We start from the raw sequence: 16,307 nt of genomic DNA, 5'->3' as shown, positions 1-16,307 counted from the left end.
AATGATGCTTTTCCCCACCATAATTTTATCAGACATGTTCAGACTCAGAGGACTTGAACAAAGTGTGAGCACCACTTGACGAGTTTTATCGATTATGTGTCGGGGATCCTCCTGCAAGGCACAACAAAAGGGAGTGGAAGGCGTACCTGAGATGGCCATCGAGGAAACAAATGATGGCTAGTTGTTGATATTGGTGGTTGGAACAGGGTGAGCTTCGCTCCTCAGCCGGATTGCAGCCCTCTGATGAGCACAGGCTCCTTCAACAGTCGGTGAGCTGGATCCCTCTTCCCTCTCTTTATGAAAAATGCTCAGAAAAAGGTAATTTATGCCTTAACCCTTCTTTTGTGTTTTTCTCTTGATTTTTCTCTACATGCTCGCTATCTCCAGGGTCGCTCATGGATACCCTTTTATAGTTGTAGCAAGAGAATGGTTAGCATAATTGTTCCCTCCCTGTATGTTTATCGGAAGGAACACTGAAAAGGAAAGTTACCTTATTGTGGGTAACTGCCACGATGCGTAGCTTATCCCAACAGTCTTCTACTTGTTTCGACGATAAACTAGTAAACTTTATGGGAATGACTTGATAAATAGATTGGCCTTTACAAATCTATTTTACATATCCTTAGTTGAATCTCTAATCCTTATGAGATTAACAACAATCACAATGAGAATCAATAAATTGTATGTGATCACTTTATTCATATGCATATGTCAAAAAAAGTTTAACAAGCCCATCCTCAATACATGTTCGAAATATAATCTCGGTGCTAGCCTTTTAGTAAGAGGATTAGTAATTATCTCTTTGGTACCAATATTAACAATATGCACTAGATGATTCTCTGTCATTTTTTTAACAACAAAATACTTTAGCTCCATTTGCTTGCATGACATGGTACTTTTGTTGTTGTTTGAAAATGACACTGCGGTTTCATTATCACAGTAAACCTTCAGTGGCTTCTCAATGGAATCGACCACCTTTAATTGTGATATGAAGTTCTTCAACCATATGGCCTGCAAAGTAGTCTCATACAATGCTATGAATTCTGCCTCCATGGTGTGAGCAGCAGTGGTCGTCTGCTTCCCACTCCTCCAAGAGATCGTGCCCCTAGCAAGTAAGAAGACATACCCAGTAGTAGACTTTCTACTATCAAGGGATCCTCCTAAGTTCGCATTTGAGTAGCCAGTGACCTCGAGGTGATCAATTTTATGAAACGTCAACATATAATCTTTTGTCCCTTGCAAATACCGCAAGACTTTCTTAGCAGCCTCCCAATAGGATATGCCTGGATTAGACTGGAATCTACCAAGCATCCCTATTGTGAAGAAAATATCTGGATGTGAACAAGTATGCGCATATTGCAAGCTGTCAACAATTGATGCATATGGATAAGTACTCATCTATGCTTTGTCAACTTCGTTCTGTGGACAATCCTTTAGGCTCAATTTGTCACTTTTTGATATGGGTGACGTACCAGGAGAATAATTCTCCATCCCATATCGCTTTAATACATTATTTATGTCGGATCTTTGGGAGATACCTATAAAACCTTTTGCTCTGTCTCGACGAATCTCAATGCCAAGAACATAAGCAGCTTCACCCATATCTTTCATATCAAAATGTGATGCAAGAAACTGTTTTGTCTCTGAAAGTAACTTTATATCGTTGGTTGCAAGCAAAATGTCATCCACATACAACATTAATATAATGAACTTACTCCCACTTTCCTTAAGGTATATACATTGATCAATAATGTTTTCTGTAAACTCGAAAGTCACAATGACTTAGGAAAATTTAATATACCACTGTCGGAAGGCATATTTAAGTCCATATATTGATTTATTAAGCTTGCAAACCAAATGATCATCTTCAGATAAACCAAGAGGTTGTTTCATGTATACCTTTCATTCAGATCCCCGTTGAGGAACACTGTTTTCACATCCATCTTATGTAGCTCTAAGTCATAATGAGCTACGAGGGCCAAAATTATCCTCATTGACTCCTTAGTTGAGACAAGAAAAAAATTCTCATTATAGTCAATGCCCTCCATCTGGGTGAAACCTTTAGCAACCAATCTTGCCTTATGTCTCTCTATGTCACCTTTGGAGTCCCTTTTGGTCTTAAAGACCGATTTACACCCTATGGGTTTTACTCTCTTAGGTGATTCGACAAGATCCCACACTTGATTCTTAGCCATAGAGTTCAACTCTTCTTTCATGGCTTTTATCCAGTGCAAAGATTGTTTGCTTTCAACAGCTTTCATAAAAGTCAACGGGTCATCATCTATATCTATGAAATCATCAGGTTGTTAAAGGTATACCATATAATCAGGATATATGGTAGATTTTCTAACTCGTGTGGATCTCCAAGCAGGTCGTTCTTCAGGCTCAGATTAAACCGGTTCATCCTGTTCATGCTCTTCTGTATTGTCTACAATAGGTTCACTTTGGATTTGTGCATCAACAATCAGATGATCAACCACATCATCGTTAGGTATAACAATGTGGTATCTTTTGGTCTTTTCCTTAACAGGTAATGAAACTGGATCCTGTATTTCCTCAAAACCAAGGTTTTGAAATGCACTTAATCCAACTGAACCATTTTAAGGAATTTTGCCTTATCTGTTTCAACAATTTGTGGTGAATGAGATGAGCAGTAAAACCTGTATCCTTTTGATCTCTCTAGATAACCAATGAAATATCCACTGGTTGTTCTTGGATCAAAGGCCTTAATGTGGGGGTTATACAACCTAGCCTCTACAGAACATCCCCATATGTGCATAGAAGACAGTGATGGTTTCCTACCTGTCCACAATTTGTAGAAAGTTTTAGGTACAGATTTTGTAGGAACCTTATTCAAAATATGCACATCAGTCCTTAAGACTTCACCCCACAACTTTATGGAAAGTGTTGAATAATTCAACATGGCCCTAACATTTCTTTAAGCATACGATTTCTCCTTTCAGTTACACCATTCTGGTAGGCACTACCAGGCATGGTATACTGAGGCACAATGCCTTCATCTTTTAGAAATCGCGCTAATGGTCATTCTCTTTGCCCCATCTCAGTAAACCTACCATAATATTTGCCACCTCTATCAGACCTTACTATATTAATAACTTTATCGGTTTATTTCTCTACTTCTTTCTTAAATTCCTTAAACATCTGAAAAACATCATTTTTTTTGAAAATCAAGTAGAGATACATATACCATGTATAGTCATCAATAAAGGTAACAAAATATTTTTTGCCTGTGTAATAGGAGGTAAACAGTCTACATACATCCGTATGGACTATCTTCAATATCTCACTACTACGTTTGACACCCTCTTTATATGTGTTTGTTTGCTTAGCCTTTATGCAATCAACTCATGGGTCATTATCGGTAAAATCTAAAGATTTTAAGATCCCTTCATTTATGAGTCTCTTTATTCTCTTTTCAAAGATATGACACAACCTTCGATGCCAAAGCATGTAGAATTTATTATTAATCATGCTACGTTTATTCCCAACCAATACGTATTCAGAAGTCAAAGACTCCTGGGTTTGGATCTTCACATTTAATTTGTACAAACCATCATAAACTGATGCAGAACCAATTTCAATAGAATTTCTGTAAATGAATAACTTGAAATTTTCAAACTTAAAACAATATCCAAATTGATCCAATTTTGAAATTGAAATTAAGTTTCTACTATATGATAGAATATAAAAGACATCATGAAGATCCATAACTATGTCTATATCTAAAGTGATCATTTAGGTCTCAACACCCTTCATATGCGAACGCATCTTGTTCCCCGAATAGATGCTCTTCTCATGCATTGTTTGTTTTCTTTTGTTCAAAAACAACTATAAACAGTTGGAAATATAAACAGTAGCACTAGAATCAATCCACCAACTATTTTCAAGAATTTGTAATAAATTACATTCATGAGAAACAAATGACAAATTACCTTTCTTTTTCAATCACTTATTGTACTTTATGAAATCTGCCTTCCTGTGTCCCTTCTTCTTGCAAAAGAAGCACTTTATAGAAGCGGAGGTGGATTGATTGCCTTGGGATGTCTTATCCCCTACTGGCTTTTTCCTAGCTTTTTTTTTAATGCATTCTTTTTTGGTCCTACCTTAGAGCCATGAGAAGTAATATGTGTACTTTGCACCTTCTCTCCTTTCAATCTCTCTTCCTCTTCAACACACTTTGACATAAGTTCATTGAATGTTCATTCATCATTATGTGTGTTGTAAGAGATTTTGAAAGGTTCATACTTCAAAGGTAAGGATGCCAGAATCAAATACACTAGAAAAGAATAAAAAATGGTCAGCTTCATGTCATTCAGCTGAGACGCTATGTTCCTTATTTCCAAAATATGCTGATGAATATTACCCCCTCTAGAATATATTTCATAATTATAAGCTTTGACATTAGGGTACTCGCTCTGACCTTATATGAACTCACAAACTGTACCTCAATGTTAGGAATTCCCTCACTGTCCTGAATTGTGGGATAGCACTGTGAATATTCTTAGCCACTTTAGATTGCAAAAGCAACAAGCTAAGCCCATTCAAGCGCTCTCACTTCTCAAAAGCAATCTTTTGATCAATAGTGCTTTGATTAGTGAGGGCAGCAGGTTCATCTATCCTTAGGGCCAGATCTAAATCCATATACCATAATGTAAATAAAACAGTTTCTTTCTAATCACTAAAGTTAGATCCATCAAGAAAAGGTATAGAACTTGAGCCGTCTAAAATCACAGAACTAGAAACTGCATGACAAAAGACACGTATCAAAAGAAAGCATATACGAGACAAGCTTGATAGAAAAAATAATAAATAAAAGACCCTGGATATGCTTATTTTTCAGGCGAGTATAGGGGTCATCAGAGTCCTACTTTGGTAAGAGCTCCGACAGGCATAATCACTATGTCTACCAACCATAGTTGGTAAAACTGAGGCTCATGTGAAGCTAGACCACCAACACATGGTAGCTTTGGATATACATGTGCAATGTATCTCAACACATTTGCCTCATTTTACCCTACCTAAATTCTAAACACGATAAAACTACCTTTGGGTCGTTTATCATTTCATGAATGTAGGTACAACAGTAATATTGGCTAGATCCATATGATTGTACAAAATTTTGACAACATACGCGTATTCAGTCACTTTGGTGACATAAATTCACCAAGTTATCTAGCTATCCTTGATGTCAATGTTATACACAAATTTATTCATGCATAATTACAAATAAATGCATGAACAATAACAAAAGCCAAGCTTAAATAGGTAAAACTTTGGGTCCTTAAGTAGGAACCAGTTTGAAAACACTTTGAACTGGTCTGCAACAACCCCGAACCGGTCATCTAAGAGTTTGAACCGGTTCTGAACCTTATGAACCGACATCAAGTATGAACAAAAGTTCATAAAAACCCTATAACAGTATGTAAAAACCCCTATATCTTCTAATATTTATGAAAATAGAGTCTTAGCAGCTCGAAACCGGTGAGAAACTGGAAGGAACCGGTCAAAAATGGCTCTTAACCGGTCCCGAAAGGGGGCAAATCAGTCCCTGGTCCGGTTCAGGCTAAATAGTGTCTAGACCCTTACTGGATCCAAGTCTGATCCAGTTATAACTTGATCCAAGTCTGACCCGATATTAACCGGATCCGTGTCAGACCCGATATTAACTAGATCTGGGTCTGGCCCAATTACTGACTGGATCTGGGTCAGACCCGGTATTACCCAGATCTAGGTCAAACCCCGTTATAACTAGATCCGGGTTAGACCGGGAATGAACTGGATCCGAGTCCAACCCGGTATGAACTGTATCCAGGTCTGACCCGGTATGAACCTTAATAGACCCATACCTGAAAACTCGATCCGGTTTCATTGATTATAAAAAAAAATAGAAATCCTTTCTGTTTACAAAAATCGGTGAAACCGGAAAGGGGGTTTCACCCTTTCGGCTTGTTGGCGACCGATGTCGCCTACCGACGACCCACGTCGTCGGTCGGCTCACGATGGAGAAATGGCACCAACCCCGACAGCCTCCGGCGACGTATTCACCCACCTCGCACGATGGGAGAGGAGATGCCGTGAAGGAGATTTCGCTACCCTGAATGTCGCGTGACGCCAAACAGACCACGGCGGCGGTGAAGCGGCCGACGAAGGCTGCCTTTTCCTGACGACACACCCATCGACGTTCTCCAGACGATGGTGAGAAAAGCTCCACTGAAAAACAGGGAAAAGGGGTTTTAAAAACCCTATGTTGCATGTCGCTGGACAGATGTCGGCGATCCGGCGAAAACAAACCCCCCATTTCCGACGACGATCCGTGGCAACCCTCGGTGCCGGCTGAAGCTCCTGCAGCCCAACGGCTACATGTAAAAAACCTGATATTTTTTTTTTACTTTGTCGCCTTACGGCAATTGTCGCCGACTACTAGTGACACCATGTCACCCCACAGCGACCTGTTGTCAATTGCCAGCAATGTCTCCCCATGATGACTTTGCTCTGTCGGAGAACACTGTCGCCCCATGGCGTCAATCTTCAGAAAAACACCAATGAGCTCTCGCAGTGGAGGCATGGTGTGGGCCTATAACCCAATGTTGGTGATCCTCCTACAAAGCACAACAAAAGGGAGCGAAAGGCGTACCTGAGACGACCATCGAGGAAACGAATGATGGCTGGTGGTTGGCATTGGTGGCTGAAACAGGGTGAGCTTCGCTCCTCAGTCGGACTGCAGTCCTTCGATGAGCGCAGGCTCCTTCAACAGTCGGTGAGCAGGATCCATCTTTACTCACTTTATGAAAAATGCTCAAAAAAAGATAATTTATGCCTTAACCCTTCTTTTGTGTTTTTCTCTTGATTTTTTTCTATATGCTCGCTATCTCCAGGGTCGCTCATGAATACCCTTTTATAGCTGTAGTAAGAAAACGATTAGCGTAACCGTTCCCTCCCTATATGTTTATCGAAAGGAACACGGAAAAGGAAAGTTACCTTATTGTGGATAACTGCCACGATCCATGGATTATCCCAGGCCTTTTTTTTTTATGAGTAATCAAACGCACTTTCAATGAAAAATCCTTGACTTTTTCCAGCGATATTTACATTTGTATCGCCATGATATGGGTGGGGAAAGGTTTATTTTAAATTTTCCTATATTTTTGTAAGTTTAAAATATTTTTGATATTTATTGTTCCTTTTGTTTTTATAGACAAAAGCGAGAGATATTTAAAGATCCTTAATATCATGGTTCCACTGCCGAATATTCCCCGTTTCTCATCAACTAATAAAGCTGCGAGCTTTGGTCAGTGAACTGACAACCCTCGTCCCCGTCTTCTCCAAAGGCGCCCACGGCGACCCTCAGTCCCGCTCACGTAAGTAGTTTCCTAGCTGTTTCGCACTTCACACCCCTCTTCCTTTCTATGACAAAGTAACGTATCTAAACGTCAAGTCCACAGCTAGACGCTGACAGATTCACAAATCCAGTATCATTTGGGGACTAACTCGTGAAGATGATGTCATGGCAGCAAATTTCCTCTTGACTTGTTTTTGAAAATCAGAATAAAGTCAGGAACCATCTTTCCATCCAAAATAAAAGTATAAAACAAAGCCCAGAGAGAGAGCGCGGCCGGCCTTCTTTAAAATTCCTTCCTTTTCCACCTTCTCTTCCTTCTTCTATTACTCCTTTTCTCCCGCTCTTACTTTTCCCTCTGAGAATCTCTTTACTCTCAACAAGATGAGTTTCTTCAGAAAGGCAGAATTCTTCTTGGACTACCCCTTCGAGCACCACCAACTTCTTCCCTTTACGCCGCCCAAGCCCCACCACCACCTCCTCCTCCCACCACCACCATTGGAGGAGCAACTGGAAGAGCCCCTAGGGCTGTCCCTCCTCGATTTCTTCCACCCGACCTCTCCTGATCTCCCTTCCCTCATGCTCGATGGTTTCGAGAGCTACGCCGCCGATCTGATCGAGTTCAGCGGGACCCCTTTCTCCTCCTCCCTCAGGAGGTACAGGAAGGAGTATCACCACTCGTCCTTCCCATCTTCACCATCGTCGCTGTTCTTCGCCTCCAGCCTCTGCTGGCCCGCCGAGCTCGAGAAGGACGCGGTACTGAGGTGCCTGAGCGATCGCATCTCCGCCCTCGAGCTGGGGTTCGAGGAGATCTTCTCCTCTGAACCCAGGCTCGTACGCAAGGGAAGCGGAGGGCGAGACGTTTCCTACAGCTACAAGCTCGATTCGGAGGGGGGGAAGGGGCTCGACCGCAAGAAGAAATGGACGGCCGAGATCAAGGGGCTCCACGGCAAGGACTCTCGGATCGCCGCCACGTGCAAGCTGGAAGCGTCCGCCGGGAAGAAGGAGAACTGCAAGAAGGGGAAGGCCCCCACCACTCGCGTGGTGGAGATCGAGGACGGTGATTCCGCCATTGCCCACAAGCTGGTGACCTTTCTTTCTTCCCCTCCCCCCCCCCCTTTTTTTTTTCTCTGATTTTTTTTTCTGGGGTAAACGTATGATGTTGGATTTCGTACTTTGTCTTTTGTGCTGGTGCAAGATCATAGGCTCATAGCCGTCCATGTTCTGAGATGGGCGGCTGGAAAGACGATAGATGTCTCAACTTTCTCTTCAAACGGGTTTATGAATGAATATCTTAGTTGGTTCCTATCAAAGACTTCGATATCATAGTGTAGTTAGAAAAATATCAGGATTCATTCTGACAGAGAAATAGGGTTAGCGTATATACTTTTTTAATTCCACTCTTTGAAGATTTAGTGATCTTGCGGATGTCTGTTACCCATTAATGCGTAAATAAACGTGTTCAACCATGTGGAAGTGATTATTTTATCCCTATGACTGGAAGCCACGCAAGAAAAAGATGGAGAAAAAACTTTATTAAAAGAGGGATACGTGAGTAAAATTAACTCTACTGAACAGTCTTCTAGTTGTTGTTTTCGAGCTCTGTTCAATTGTTCATCATCAAGATTAAGTTTGTTGTTGTTAGTCAAAGTCTATATTGGATTATTATAAAATTATAATGTAGTGGGTATTGATTGGTTGGGGGGCCGCTTAGGATACCCTACAGTGTAGGGCGGTTATGTTTTTTTATCTTTTGGGCGTTTCATGGGACTCTGAGGTGTGATGTGGGTGGTGGATCCTGGGCCCACCAGGCCATGTGTAAATGGAGCTTATTTATAACAGGAATGTTGCGACCCTCGATTTTTTTCTGCCAATGTGAAGATGCGGTATGATGGAATGTATAATGTGTTGTAACATAATCTTAATTCGATACATGAATGGTGTAAAGCACATAGTTTTAACTCTAAGAATGAATGATACAAACCTTTGCTCCACTAAGAAAGATGATCACGTAATATACGTCTCTCTATGAGTTCTGCGTGAAGAAATCATCCATGCTTGTCACATTTTGTTTGAAACAAAGGCCGCTTTTTTTTCTAGGTCTTTCTTGTAATATACGTTGCATCACTTGATTAATTGGTTAGTTTGGTTCAGAGGTCAAGTCTCTGCTATGACCACTGGTCCACTGTAGCTTCGTTCAGTAAAACTCTCTTTTGATTCTTGTGTTTCACTTAAAGAATGTGTTAGCCTGTGTTTGGAATTAAATATCCCCGCAGCCTGCTAAAATGCAAAGAGGGAATCCGAGTACAAGCTTTCTCATTGCTACTTTGTGATTCAGTTTTCCTTTTAGATGAACCATATTTGATGGGTATCTTCACGGAATTAGAGAGAGAGGAGGGATATCAAGAAATCCATGGGCATCTTGTTCTTTTTCATTACATAATCAAGTATCCTTTACTCGATCTTTTATTCTTATCTTTTACATGCATAGGATGTGCTTGCCAAGAGGAGAGCAGCAGCTATTGCAGCTATTAAGAGCAGAGCAGGTAAAGGCAAGAAGAAGGAGCCATCTCCAGTGGAGGCTGCACTCATCATCCAAGTGAGCTTCCGAGCATATCTTGTGCGCCGCTCACAGACCCTCCGAGGACTTAGGGATCTTGCAGTCGCCAAGGCTAAATTGAAGGAACTCAGATGCTTCTTCAACAACTTCTCTTATCGACGCCGCCTCACTGTCTATGCTGAAGAACGGCAAAGGTTCTCAGAGAAGATCATTGTCCTCCTCCTGACTGTTGAAGCCATTGAGGTATAATACTGCCTGCTCAGGATTCCCACTTTCCCGCTATAGACCATAGTTCCTATTTGGTTTGCCAGATTGCCAATGTTCTTTTGGAAAACCGATTGAATTTCCATGTTCAATCTTCTTTGTCAGGGCACTGATTTGTTGATCCGGGAGGCACGCAGGACTATGATTGCAGAGCTGGAAGCAATGCTGGACACAGTCGATCCGCAGCCTGCAGGCAAGTTGGCATCATTCAAGAGAAGGAAGTTCTACCGGACTGTGGACAATTCAGCAACGCTGAAATGAAGGAGATGGCCAAGGGTGTGGCTGAGGTAGTGCAAATGCTTGACGAAGAGTAAGATGGTCACAAGGAAGGCCTCCGTGAGGTCCCCGTGTAGAGAGGCGGGTTATTTGAGCATATGATAGGAACAGATGAAAGGGCCTCCTCTTCCTGTTTTGCCCTTTCTCCATGGTGGTGGTACCTTGCATGACCAAATGCGGTTCCCTTTCTGCTTGTTTCTTTGCTTTCTGCTAGGACGGGGAAGGTTTTGGTAGTTTGAACCCCTTTTTTTTGTGTGTTGTGTTTTGCGGGAGGTTTTTCCCAAACGCTATCCATAATATGATCGTATTAATAGACTTATGTTCTTTATATTACCTTCCATTTCCCTCTGTAAGAGATTACAACACAACAAAATTCTACTGATTGCTCCCACTCATGGTGTTTCCCAGAGACAACAAACGCAGAGAAACTTCTTAAATAACCTAACCAATATAGTCTTACCCATCTTTCCTAATCAATATATTAAAGGGTGTATTTGGATTCAGGGAATTGTGGAGGGACATGGAACCCAATTTCTTTTTCCCTTTGTTTGTTTTCACTTTATCATTGTAGAGTTGGAATCCTATTCCACTGAATTCTAAAGAAGGCAATTCTCGGTTTAAATATGTGATGCAGCACGTGAACCAGACATGACCGAGGTCTACGGAATACAATCTTTGGATAGTTTTTTAGTTTTGGAGCATAGCTTGTATTTGGGTATCAAATCTATGTTTGATATATATTCATTTAAAATGTCTACCAAGATAGAAACCTTATTATAGTTACTGTGTATCAAATTAAGTGATAGTGGATTTTGTCTTACCAATATAATTCCTCATCTAAAAAAAAGAGAACTGGGCATATTAGGCCCTCTTTTCTTGTTCTTCCCCATAGTTTGAAGTGTTTTATGATAGATCTGAACCGTTAGATGTGTTTATCATGCTCAATTTAGTGGGAATCAACTCTTGGATCATGTTTTTTTGATGAAAAAATGTATTTTTATGAGCCGAGAAAAATTGATGCCTTCATAGCCATTGATTTTGGATCACCTGAAATACATTCCCACTAAACAAAACCTACTATGGTGTTAGATGTGAGGAAAAAGTACCAAAAACTATGATTTTTGAAGGGGGGCTAACGGGTGCAAAATGAGCCCATTACTAAAAAAAATGAGGGGATAAGAGTCATGGGCAGTTCAGATTAATTCTATTTTTTTTGTCTTTTTCTTTTTGTTTTCCTATATTATCTTAGATAATTTAGTTTCTTAGCTGCACTAGGGTGCCGATTTCGTGGGGTTCAAGATGAATCCTCTTATCATGGCATGGAGAAGGGAATTCTTGAGAATTAATTTCCTTGGTGATGTTTGAATGAAAGGAAAATAACTCGCCCTCTGTTCCCCAATTTCTTTGGGTCCAGATACGGGTCAAACCTATTGATTCAGGTTAGATGCCATTTTTAAACGAACCCCACCACCATGCATGCTTATCTGATTTTGAGCCAGATCCATATAGACCCGATTATCTGTTCTGGAACTTACCCAGATCCATAGTATGCCATCTGAATTAAGTAATGTGGGTCTAAGTCCAGTTATCGACCTGGAAAAAACTCCCGCTCATCTGCAACCGTTGACACGAGCGAGTCATTGTCTATCAATATGGAGGAGGTTTTTTCCTTTATTTTTTCTTTTGAGGGATCATTTTTTTTTAAACAGAATTACCAGGGATCTCAGCGATGTGGGGCTTCGTGAGATGGCCATTGCATATGGCAGCGGCATCGAAGATATCCTAGGACCGGATAGGGATGGCAGTGGACCGGGGGAAACGGGCCCCGCCCCACCTCACCCCGTTTGGATCGTGGATGAAAGACATGAAACGGGAATGAAGGCAAGGATGGAGGTTAAAATCAAAACCCATATGGGGATGGAGGCAGGGATGGACTTATGCTTTTTCCCTCCCCGCCTTGTCTCCGTTCCAATCCCCGGCCCACCCCGGCCCCAATCTTTCTTTAGAGATGGCAATGGACTGAGGAGAAATAAGACCCCACCTCGCTCCGTTTGGACCGAGAATGGAGGACATGAAACAAAAATAAAAGCGGAGATGGAGGTTAAAATCAAAATCCATGCGAGGATGAAGGCAGGATAGAGGGTAGGATTTTGAGACGAGATGAAGGCAGGGATGAACTCCGCCTGTGTATAATTGTTTAGTTATACACTGCCGGTCCCAAGCCCAGATAAAAGGAGGAGGGTTGCGGTAGGCCGGTGACAGTCAGCATAAAAACTTAGTCATACCCTATGAATATGAACCAATATGAGAATTTCGTTAGGGCGTTCCCTATTGAGCGACGAATTGTACTCTATAGGCCCGGAGACAGTGATAAATAGGCAAGGGTTGCTAGGTCATCGCCCGAAAGCGACGTGTCACACCAGCGCCCGGGTGTAGTGTCAAATAAGCAAGGGTTCCCTCACTTTGTTGGACGGGTAGGGGTAAAGAAGTTAGTCTAAGACCATAAAATTAGGTTAGTCACTTGGAACATAGGGTCTTTAACTGGTAAGTTGGTAGAGTTAGTAGACGTTATGTGTAGGAGAAAGATTGATATTTTATGTCTACAGGAGACCAAATGGGTAGGTGAGAAGGCAAAAGTGATAGAACCTTGGGGATATAAGATTTGGTATACAGGAATAAAAAGAAATAGGAATGAAGTATGGATTGTTATGAGTCGTGAGTTTATAGATAATGTAGTTGAGGTCCGTAGGAAGGATGATAGGATTTTACTTATTAAATTAGTATTGGGTACGTATATTATTAATATTATTAGTGTTTAAGCACCTCAAGTAGGTTTAGATGATTCCATTAAGCGTCAACTTTGGAAAGATTTAGATGGAGTAGTATAAGGGATATCTTATGGAGAAAAGTTTTTCATCGGCGGTGACCTTAATGGACATGTAGGCATTAGTAGAGATGGATTTGAGAGTATCCATGGAGGATATGGTATAGGAGGAAGAAACGAAAGTGGAGAAAGAATTTTAGATTTTGGTTTGTCCTATGATATGATCTTAGCAAACACTTGGTTTACGAAGAGGGAGTCTCACCTAATAACATTTAAAAGTGGGGTTAATACAAGTCAGATAGATTTTTTCCTACTTAGAAAGAGAGATAGGGGTTGTTGCATCGATTGTAAGGTTATACCGAGAAAAAGTGTAGTTACACAACATAGAGTCTTAATTTTAAATCTTAAAATTAGACAATGCTGCAAAAGGGATAGACATAGGATAGATCCTAGAATTCAGTGGTGGGCACTTAAAGGAGCTAAACAAGGAATGTTTGTAGAGCAAGTAGTTAATGAAGTTGATTGGTGTCTCGATGAGGATTCAGAATCAATGTGGAATAAGATAGCGGGTGGCATGAGAAAGGTGGCTAAGGAGGTATTGGGTGAGTCTAAAGGCGGTGCACCGCTAGGTAAGGATACATTATGGTGGAACAAGGATGTCAAACTAGCTATTAAGGTTAAAAGAGAGTTATAGAAATATAAGTAAGAGTCGTGATAATGAGAATTTGGAGAAGTATATGATAGCAAAGAAGGAAGCTAAAAAAGTAGTTCGAAATGCGAGGGATAAGGTATATAAGGAGGTTTATGACAAGTTTAATACCAAAGAGAGCGAGAAGGATATTTATAGGCTTGCTAAGATGAGAGATAGGAAATTGAGGGATATGGGTATGGTTAGATGTATCAAAGATGAAATACAAAGGGTTTTAGTCAAAGATGAGATTAAAGAGAGATGGAAAAATTATTTTGATAAGCTATTTAATGAAAGTCATGCTCAGGATCTTGAAGACTTGTCCATTCCTTTTCATGAGATGAATCGTGACTTCATGCGTAAGATTCAAAAGAAAGAAATTGCAGAGGATTTGAAGAAAATGAAATCAAGAAGGGCAGTTGGCCCAGATGGTATACCTATCGAGGCTTGAAAATGCTTGGGAGAGAAAGGTTTAGAATGGTTGACAAATCTTTTTAACAAGATTTGGCAGACAAATAAGATGCCTAATGAGTGGAGAAAGAGTACTTTGGTGCCTCTATATAAGAATAAGGGTGATATACAAGATTGCACAAACTATCGTAGTATAAAACTTTGGGAGAGGGTGATTGAGTCTAGGTTGAGGAAGGTTGTCATGATATCGGAGAATCAATTTGGTTTTATGCCTGAAAGATCAACTATGGAAGCTATACATCTTAGACAACTTATTGAGAGAAATAGAGAGAGGAACAAAGATTTGCATATGGTTTTTATTGATTTAGAGAAGACATACGATAGAGTACCTATGGACGTTCTCTGGTGGACAATGATGAAGAAAGGTGTTTCTTTCAAGTACATTAGTATAATTAAAGATATGTATGAAGGAGTAGTAACCAATGTCCGCACTTGTGGAGGGGTGACAACCAATTTTCCTATAACGGTTGGGTTATATCAAGGATCTGCTTTAAGCCCTTTCCTATTTGCTATAGTGATGGATGAGCTTACGAGATCAATTCAAAAAAATATGCCGTGGTGTATGTTGTTTGCTGATGATATTGTTTTGGTTGATGAGTCTAGAGCTGGGGTTAATGCTAAGTTAGAATTATGGAGACAGACATTGAAAGCAAGAGGTTTTAAATTGAGTAAGAGTAAGACAAAATATATGGAATGTCGGTTTAGTACGCAATGAAGTAGTGATGGGAGTGTAGTAAAGCTTGGTGAGCAAGAAATACCGGTGGATGACTGTTTCAAATATTGAAGAAATTGATGAAGATGTAAATCATAGGATAAAGGTTGGGTGAATGAAATGGAAAAGTGCAACTTGAGTGTTGTGTGATCGTAGAGTGCTATTGCGGTTGAAGGAAAAGTTTTATAGGACGACTATTAGGCTCGCTTTACTATATGATACGAAATGTTGGCTGCCAAGAGACATCATATTCAAAAAGTGAGTGTAGCTGAGATGCGTATGCTTAGATGGATGTGTGGAAATACAATAAAAGATAAGATTCAGAACGAAGAGATACGTAAGAAGGTATGTGTTGCACCCATTGAAAATAAGATGAGAGAGAATCGTTTACGGTGGTTTGGACATATTCGGCGAAGGCCTAATGATGCTCCAGTTAGAAGGATGGAGAAATAGGAAAATATATTAGTTAAAAGAAGTCGAGGTAGGCTTAGGAAGACTTGGATAAAGATGATAGGAAAGGATATGAATGCTTTGAACCTCACCGAGGACATGGCATTGGATAGAAATGATTGGAGGAGAAGGATCCATGTGGAAGACACGGAATGATTTTCTTTGTTGGTTCATATCGTCGACCCCAATTGTTTTGGGATGAAGGTGTAGTAGTAGTTGTTGTTGTATAAAGGCAGGGATGGACTTATGCTTTTCCCCATCCCTCCTCGTATCCGTCCCAATCCTCAACCCGCCCCATCCTCAATCCTTCTTTAGGGATGGCAATGGACTGAAGGGAAATAGAACCCCACCCCACCTCGCTCGGTTTGGACTGAGAATTGAGGACATGAAACAAGAATAAAGGCGATGATGGAGGTTAAAATCAAAATCCATAAATGGATGGAGGCAAGGATAATATATATATATATATATATAGATATATATATATATATCCTCTCAACTAGAGAGGGAGAGAGATTGTCATGGACGTAAGTCATAATCTGACCGAACCAGGTTAGTGTTCTTGTGTGTGGGCGTGTATTTGTGTGAAAGCTCTTTTATGGTATTAGAGACAGACTTCTCCAGGCGTGGAATCAAATTGGCCGATTCCATTGTCGTGGACACGAGTCATAATCTGGCTGAACCATGTTAAACTTGCTAGATCTG

General features: G+C 40.6%; 1 pseudogene across 1 annotated transcript; it reads left to right on the top strand.

The window, feature by feature from the left end:
• The first annotated feature begins 7,650 nt into the window (after nt 1-7,650).
• On the top strand, nt 7,651-10,632 carry LOC149819404 (uncharacterized; annotated as a pseudogene). Its single transcript, XR_016427115.1, has 3 exons — nt 7,651-8,443; nt 9,849-10,160; nt 10,287-10,632. The product of XR_016427115.1 is annotated as an uncharacterized LOC149819404 (transcript).
• Nucleotides 10,633-16,307: the final 5,675 nt, after the last annotated feature.

This window comes from Nuphar pumila, chromosome 13 (assembly GCF_984573655.1).
Source record: "Nuphar pumila chromosome 13, dmNupPumi1.hap1.1, whole genome shotgun sequence".
NCBI classification, from domain to species: Eukaryota; Viridiplantae; Streptophyta; class Magnoliopsida; order Nymphaeales; family Nymphaeaceae; genus Nuphar; species Nuphar pumila.
This window is presented reverse-complemented; position numbering and strand designations above follow the sequence as displayed.